Source organism: Enhydra lutris, unplaced genomic scaffold (assembly GCF_002288905.1).
Source record: "Enhydra lutris kenyoni isolate GAN:26980312 unplaced genomic scaffold, ASM228890v2 scaffoldscaffold39, whole genome shotgun sequence".
Lineage (NCBI taxonomy): Eukaryota > Metazoa > Chordata > Mammalia > Carnivora > Mustelidae > Enhydra > Enhydra lutris.
Window position 1 is genome coordinate 25,819,291 of NW_019154123.1, and position 7,718 is coordinate 25,827,008.

A 7,718-nucleotide genomic window follows, 5' to 3' on the forward strand; every position below is an offset into this window, starting at 1 on the left:
TCTTTACTGTTACTCTGTATTCTACTTTTAATTATAATTATGTAATAAACCTATATTGAATTTTTGTATAAGCTCCGTATAAATCTCCCAGTACCCTGCAGTTTGCCCCAGTGTGCATTACATATATTTCTTTGTGTGCTAGGACATGAAAAAGGCTGAGGAAGCTCAAGTACTTCTGTTGAAAAGCTTTTAAGTTTTCTTCCAGTGTTGAAGTTGTAGTGTTTCAAAGATGAAATTTCAAAGAAATTTCAAAGATGAATTTCAAGGAAATCCTGCTGGTTATTGAGATCAATTTCTAGTAAAAGCTGAGAGTTATATATTAAAAAATGTTTATTAGAAAGTAAACTATAAAAACACTGCTTGTTAAAGGAAACATTAGCTTCTAGCTTAAATTGTTCACCTAGAGTATTAGAAGCCAGCAAGAAAGTTTGAGACAAATTAGCAAAGGGAATAAACTTCTTTCAATTGCAGGGAAAGAGAATTCACAGAATATCCTACAGACCAAAAACAGCTGGTACTTTTTTTTTATTAATTTATTTATTTGACAGACAGAGATCACAAGTAGGCAGAGAGGCAGGCAGAGAGAGAGAGAGGAGGAAGCAGGCTCCCCGCAGAGCAGAGAGCCCGATGCGGGGCTCGATCCCAGGACCCTGGGATCATGATCTGAGCCGAAGGCAGAGGCTTTAACCCACTGAGCCACCCAGGCACCCCCAGCTGGTACTTTCTAAAGAAAAGAGGAGCCAAGAGAAAGAAGTAGGAACATCTGACTAATGGCTAGCAGAAACTCCTTTACTAAGGAAGCATTTGGAGGCAGTGGAACTTTGCACTAATTTATTAATAGGAGCTGGGATCCCCTCTTGAGAATTGAAATTGCTTGCAGAGTTGTTAAGGGGGGATAGTCCTTAAGATTTCTGACACCTAGGGGCACCTGGGTGGCTCAGTGGGTTAAGCCTCTGCCTTCAGCTCAGGTCATGATCCCAGGGTCCTGGGATCAAGCCCCGCATGGGGCTCTCTGCTCAGCGGTGAGCCTGCTTCCTCCTTTCTCTCTGCCTGTCTCTCTGCCTACTTGTGATCTCTGTCTTTCAAATAAATAAATAAAATCTTAAAAAAAAAAAGATTTCTGACACCTATAAAACACCAAAGCATGAGCAAATTTTAAGATGGTCATATACGATTTTAAGATTGAGATCTGCTGATTGAATTTGAAAAAACAGAAAATTTCTAATCTATTACAAATGTATTTTTATTTTATAAAATGGTAACAGCATAATAATCTTTACAATATCATTCAGTGCAGCACAGTCCAACAACGCTTCACCTCTACTCTCAAAACTCCTTCACTCCTGCTTCTGCCTGGCTTGATCTTCCCATTCTCCAACAACATGATTCTATTTCTTATTTAATTTTCAGTGAATGACTTTCCACCCAAGGCTGCATCCCACCCAACTATCATCCTCACTTGGAGAACGTGTAGCCATTCCCTACCTGAGTGAGACCAAGGAAGTCAGAATGAATCCACACTGCCATCCTTTTGGCATGCCCCATGTTTTTTAAATTATTAGTTTGATGTCTAAAAACTAAAGTGTGTTTGGGGTGCCAAAAATTTCTAATCTGTCATGCCACTGCTGTTTGACTACCAAAAGCCTTGCAGGTTTTTCCCTTTCCCCCAGTATAGTTGCTCTGCAAGGGTCAAGCCCAATCCTTAGTCCACAGCCAGGGTTGGCTGTGGACTAAGGATTGTGCTTGCAAGGCTCTGCAAGGGTCAAGCCCAATCCTTAGTCCACAGCCAGGGTTGGCAAAATGGCCCCAGGGGAAAAAAATGGCTTGTGATCCTCTGCTCACCTTGGAGGGGCTCCACACCCTCCTGGAATTTTAATCCATCTACCTCATTGCTTCTAAAGCTCTCCACTCTATCTACAATGTTTTTAAAAATGTATTTCCTAGGGGCATGTGGGGCTTAGTCGTGAAGCTGTCTTTGGCTCAGATCAAAATCCTAGGGTCCTGGCCGGGGAGCCCCTGAGTGGGGAGTATAAATATATACATATACATATGCATATACATATACATATACACATATATTCTAGAGTTTTAAAAGTTGTTGTAGTTGAACTCTAGAGCTACTGCACCCTACTATCTTCTAGCTGGAGATAAGGCCCATTTTCATGGCTTCAACCAGAGCTCCATTCTGATGCCTCCCAAATTTCCCAAGGTAGGCTCCCAACTACACGGCAATGTCTTCACCAGCTACCTACTATAGGGTTCTCCTCTCCCATAAAAGCACCCCAAACAGACTTTTACTCTCTCAATTGCCTTATCTGATGTATCATGGCCATTTTTGATCCATCTTTCTCTTTCATTCCTCAGTTCAGTCCTTGATGAGCTTTTTTTAAAAATATTTTTTAAAAGATTTTATTTATTTGACACACAGAGAGAGATCACAAGTAGGCAGAGGCACAGGCAGAGAGAGAGAGAGAGGGGGAAGCAGCCTCCCCGCTGAGCAGAGAGCCCAATTCAGGACTCGATCCCAGGACCCTGAGACCGTGACTTGAGCCTAAGGCAGAGGCTTAACCCACTGAGCCACCCAGGTGCCTCTTGATGAGCTTTTTTAGAGAAAACTGCCCGTTAGGAAAAGAAAAAGGAACACCTTTTAAAAAAGGAAGGAGTTTGGGGCGCCTGGGTGGCTCAGGCAGTTAAACGTCAGTCTTCGGCTCAGGTCATGATCCCAGGGTCCCGGGATCCAGCCCTGGGTTGGGCTCCCTGCTCAGCAGGGAGCCTGCTTCTCCTTCTCCCCACTGTTCCTGCTCTCTCTCGCTACCTCTCTCTCTCGTTCTCTCTGTCAAAAAAATAAATAATCTTTAAAATAAATAAATAAAGGAGGAGTTTGACTTACATTGTTTACAAACAAGAGAACTCATGTACAGAGAGGTGGAGTGACTGGCATAGGGTAACAGTTTACATCAGAGCAGATGCAAGAATCTGGGTCTACATACACCATTGCTCTCTCCATGCTACATCTTCCTGCCTCCTTCTCTCTAAATAATAATAATGCACTGACACATGAATTTTCTCTAGGACAACCCTCGTCTCCAATATTATGTCCTGCTGTCTCCCTAAATCTTGGATATTCCCTTTTGCATCATGAAAAGTATTTTTTTAGCACATTGAAGCAGAACAAAAATTATTTGCCAGAGTATGTCCTAATGTTTTGTCCTGAAAATATGGTAATTAGTCCAACTATGTTCCATACAGTTGCAAAGAATGGAAAGATGGCCAGAATAAGAAAGGTCTACGAGCAGTCATTCATTGTTCATTCACTATCTCATTTAATCTTCACAACACCCTATGGGTGGGAAGGTTCTAATATTATAATCATTTTCCCAATGCCAGGAAACTGAGGCTTACTTTTCCCAGGTAACATGTCTTCGCCACTCATATTATCACATCACTCTCAAACACCTTTAGAGGATCTTCATTTCTTTTCTCATCAAAATGATGTCCTGTCTGACTTCCAAGTTCGCCACAATTCATCTTATTCATATTAGCTTTGCCTCTCCAACTTTATTTCACGGAAATCTGGATCATTTTCTATTCTGCGCTTAATCCACGGTCAAGCCAACCTAGCACTGGATGCCAACAGCAATATTGTTAAGAGCTGTCCCCCCTGACCTTGTCCTTTTTTGTTGAGCAGGAGTTTTTGGCTTTGTTAGCAGCAAATTTATCAAAATTGCTTATATATCATGCTAATACCACCTCTGGGAAATTATATGAGTTCCACATATTCATCATTTCACAAGTGAACAGGTATCCCTTTTCATTTATCTTAACTCCTATTTTAAATCCTCCATATTCATATCATGGTCCACAAGCCCAGGGACACCATTTACCGACTGCCATATTGACTGTGTTCCCAAAAGTTGTGCAACATGTTCCCTAATATGGGGATCTGGCGTACAAACCTGGGGCCACCTTAACACTGTCTTTAATTAGTTTATTAGGCTTCATTTTTTCAGGGTGAAACGTCAGAATATCCTCACATCATTTTCCTCCTTTTACTTGTCCTTTGAACTTCCGACTTCATTATAGCATTCCTATGATTCAGAAACTCCAATATGAGAGGGCTCGGAGGGAATGCAATATAGTTTTCAATATGAAGAGAGGGCTATTGGGGCTCCTGCATGGCTCAGTCAGTTAAGCATCTGTCTTTGGCTCAGGTCATGATCCTGGGGTTCTGGGATAAAGCCCCCAGTTGGGCTCCCTGCTCAGTGGAGAGCCTGCTTCTCCCTCTGCCTCTGCTGCTCTGTCTGCTTGTGCTCTCTTTCTCTCAGTCTATCTCACATAAATAAAATCTTAGAAAAAAGGAGAAGGCTAGGGTTTTTTTTTTCTTGTTTCCTTAACCATTCCTGATTATGTTCAACACTGTACTTGTCTCTTCCAACACAAACTGTCCTGCACAGCTAGGTGAGCTGTAACATCCACAGAGCAGAGCAAATGCTAGTGAAGAAGCACTCCTGGCTATTAGACAGGAGACCAGGATTCTGGTCCTGGGTCTGTCTTTGACTAATTATATGATCCTGAGCAAGTAATTAATCCAATAAAACCTTATGTATCAGGACTAGAGCTGAATACTGGAGTACAGAAATAAATGAGTCATACACCCTGCCGTCAGAGAGCTCTTAGGCTAGAAGAGACTGATAGAAAACTAAGTGATTAAAATAGGACAAGTGTTGGGGTGCCTGGGTGGCTCAGTGGGTTAAGCCTCTGCCTTCGGCTCAGGTCATGATCTCAGGGTCCTGGGATGGAGCCCCATATCAGGTTCTCTGCTCAGCAGGGAGCCTGCATCCCCCTGCCTCTCTGCCTACTTGTGATCTCTGTCAAATAAACAAATAAAATCTCTAAAAATAATAATAAAATAAAGTAGGACAAGTGTTAAAAATGCTGTCCTAGATATAGGAAAACAGAATCTCCCAGATAAGACATTTAACACTGGCCGGTCAGAGAATGTCATCAGAAAATACTTCCGTAAGAATGATGATATTGAACAGAGACTTGGGGAAACCTGGTTTGCTCATTGCTGTATTCTCAGTCCCCAGAAAAGTGCCATGTATATAATAGGTACTCAATAAGCATCTGTTTACTGGTGAAAGCATGGAGAGAATTTATCTGTGGCCAGACTCCTTAGACAAAGGTGTGGAGGCATCAGAGAGCGTGGTGAATTCAGGGGACTGGGAGTGATTATGGAGGATTAGGGTGGGCAGAAGTGGAGTAATTGTACCTTGGCTTGGAACTAGAGCCCAAGACAAGAATATAGAAGGCCTGGTATGCTGTGCTAAGGCTTGAGAACTTTATCTTGAAGGCAGTAGAGAGCCACTGGAAGATTTAAGCACTAGAGTCACACAATCAGATTTGAGTGTTAGCTTGATAAGCCAGTTACCAATTTACTGCTGCTCAGTTCCAAAGGTACCCTGCATGCAGCTAGCAATGCCCAATGGCCACCAGCTTCCCTTGGCCCCTCTCTGCCCAAACTCAGTGGCAAAGAGCAACAATCACCCATGTTCATGTTCTTTTCATAAATGGCTTCTTTGGGATTCTAGACTGCGGATTTTTGCCTGCCTGGCACCTCATGAATCCTGACCACACCCTTGTTGACAGGCTCATGGGAGGTCAGCTCCTTCTTGGGTGATCTGTCTCAGGGGTAGTGGTTGCTCCTTATGTTAGTGATACCTGTAAACTTTAGATCTCTCTTTACAGCTTGCTAGCCAATCTTCCATTACTCCAATCCCATTGTAGTTAAAAATTCTTTATGTTGAAATTTCTTGGTTAAACTTGTATATTATTTCTCTCTCTTGGACTCTGGAACATACACTGATTCATCAACAGCCGCATAGATGGGCTGAGGGGAGTGGAGTGAAACTTTAGGCAGGGCGCCTGGTTAAAAGAATATGGCAGCACTTTTGGCAACAACTCTTGAGAACCTCATTGCCTTTTAGGAGGTGCAATGGGGAGGGATAAGAGAGGCAGGAGTAATAGGACTTGGTAACCACTGTGGGAAGAGGACAAGGAGTGTAGGGTGACTCCCCACTCTTCAGGCTTGGATGACTAGGTAGATGGTGACACTGTGGTACAAATGGAAAACACAGGAGGAGGAGCAGGTCAGATTCTCCTGCCATGTTCCTTTTTACTCTCAGGAGTTCCATGTACTTTTGAACCACAGAGACTTAGTTAGAATCATAGATTCCTTAGGTTGAAGAGGTACCAAAGCCCCCAACTTTTCTGCCTTTGAGCAATATAGACTGTTCACATCAGATAAAAGAAGTGAGGAAAGGCCCATTCTATCTTAATAGTCCATGATTCTAATGTTTTATAAAGTGCTTTTCTGGGGCTCCTGGGTGGCTCAGTGGTTTGAGCCTCTGCCTTCGGCTCAGGTCATGATCTCAGGGTCTTGGGATCAAGTCCTTCATCCTGCTCTCTGCTCAGCAGGGAGCCTGCTTCCCCCTTCTCTCTCTGCCTACTTGTGATCTCTTTCTCTCTGTCAAATAAACAAAATCTTTTAAAAAAATAAAGTACTTTTCTACTCTTAAAGCTCTCAGTAGGGTAGGTCTTCTCATTTATTTATCCCAGGCCCCCACAACTCTTTAAAATTCAACAGATTTCCCTTTTTTTGTGAAGCCTACAGGACTCCCAATGTAGAATGGCAGGTCATTCTACACGTGTTGTGTTGGATGTGTTGGATGCTGAAGTCTTATCAAATATGTAGTATAGGTTTGTTCCTGGAATTGCTTTATTTTTGTTTTATTGGTGTAGGCTAGACAGAGCTTCAGTTATAATAACGAAAGGCTGTAGTTACATGAATAAAAGCCTCCAACACCAGAATCTCAGAGGCAGTTGCTATGAACAGCTCTTGGATCTAAGGACCAGGCAATTGTATAAACTTGTTTGGGCTTGGAATAGGAGATGGTGGGTTTTAGACACATGGCTATCCTTGCATGGAATGAACCTCCCACTTTTTGCCTTTTTTTTTTTTTTGCCTTTTTCAGCACAGCTTTCTCTGACCTGTCAGTTCCATTACACCCTCTCAGAGCACCACTTACCTACCTCTCCTTAGCAGCATGTAGCTCAGCTCTAATTTTACAGTATTTGTATCATTCTTCGATTAACATCTGCCACCCCCAAAAGACTAAACTTGAGGATAGGGACAGTCAGTTTCTGCTCACTACGGAATCCCCCAATGCCTAGCCTGGAACACAGTCAGTGATCAATAGATATTAGGAAAATGAATGATTGATAGCAGCTGTTAAAGTTTTACTCACACCCATTAATCCTCATGACAGTCCTCCCCATATTTATGGAAAAAAGTGGTTTCGCTAGTCTGGAGGAGGCTCTGATCCTAGATTCTGTTCTAGTTTCAAATCACTGCCCTCTGTGCAAGAAATCATAAAACAGTAGCTTTGGGAACAAAATACATACTTTAGGCAGAGAGCAATAATCACCCATGATCACATTCTCTTAAAGATCACAGCCCTCTTCTCTTGCTCTGTGAACAAGGAGGGCTTCAGAATCCAGATGGGCCCATGGTCAGGACTCTTCCCTCAGACCTGCGCAGCCCTGGAGGCGCTCAGAGCACTTCCCTCCATCCACTTCCCCTCTAGGGTAGCTACCTGAGGCTCGCTCCCAAACCGGCTGTCTGATAAGAGGCGACACCTCGCGTCTGGCCTCAGGCA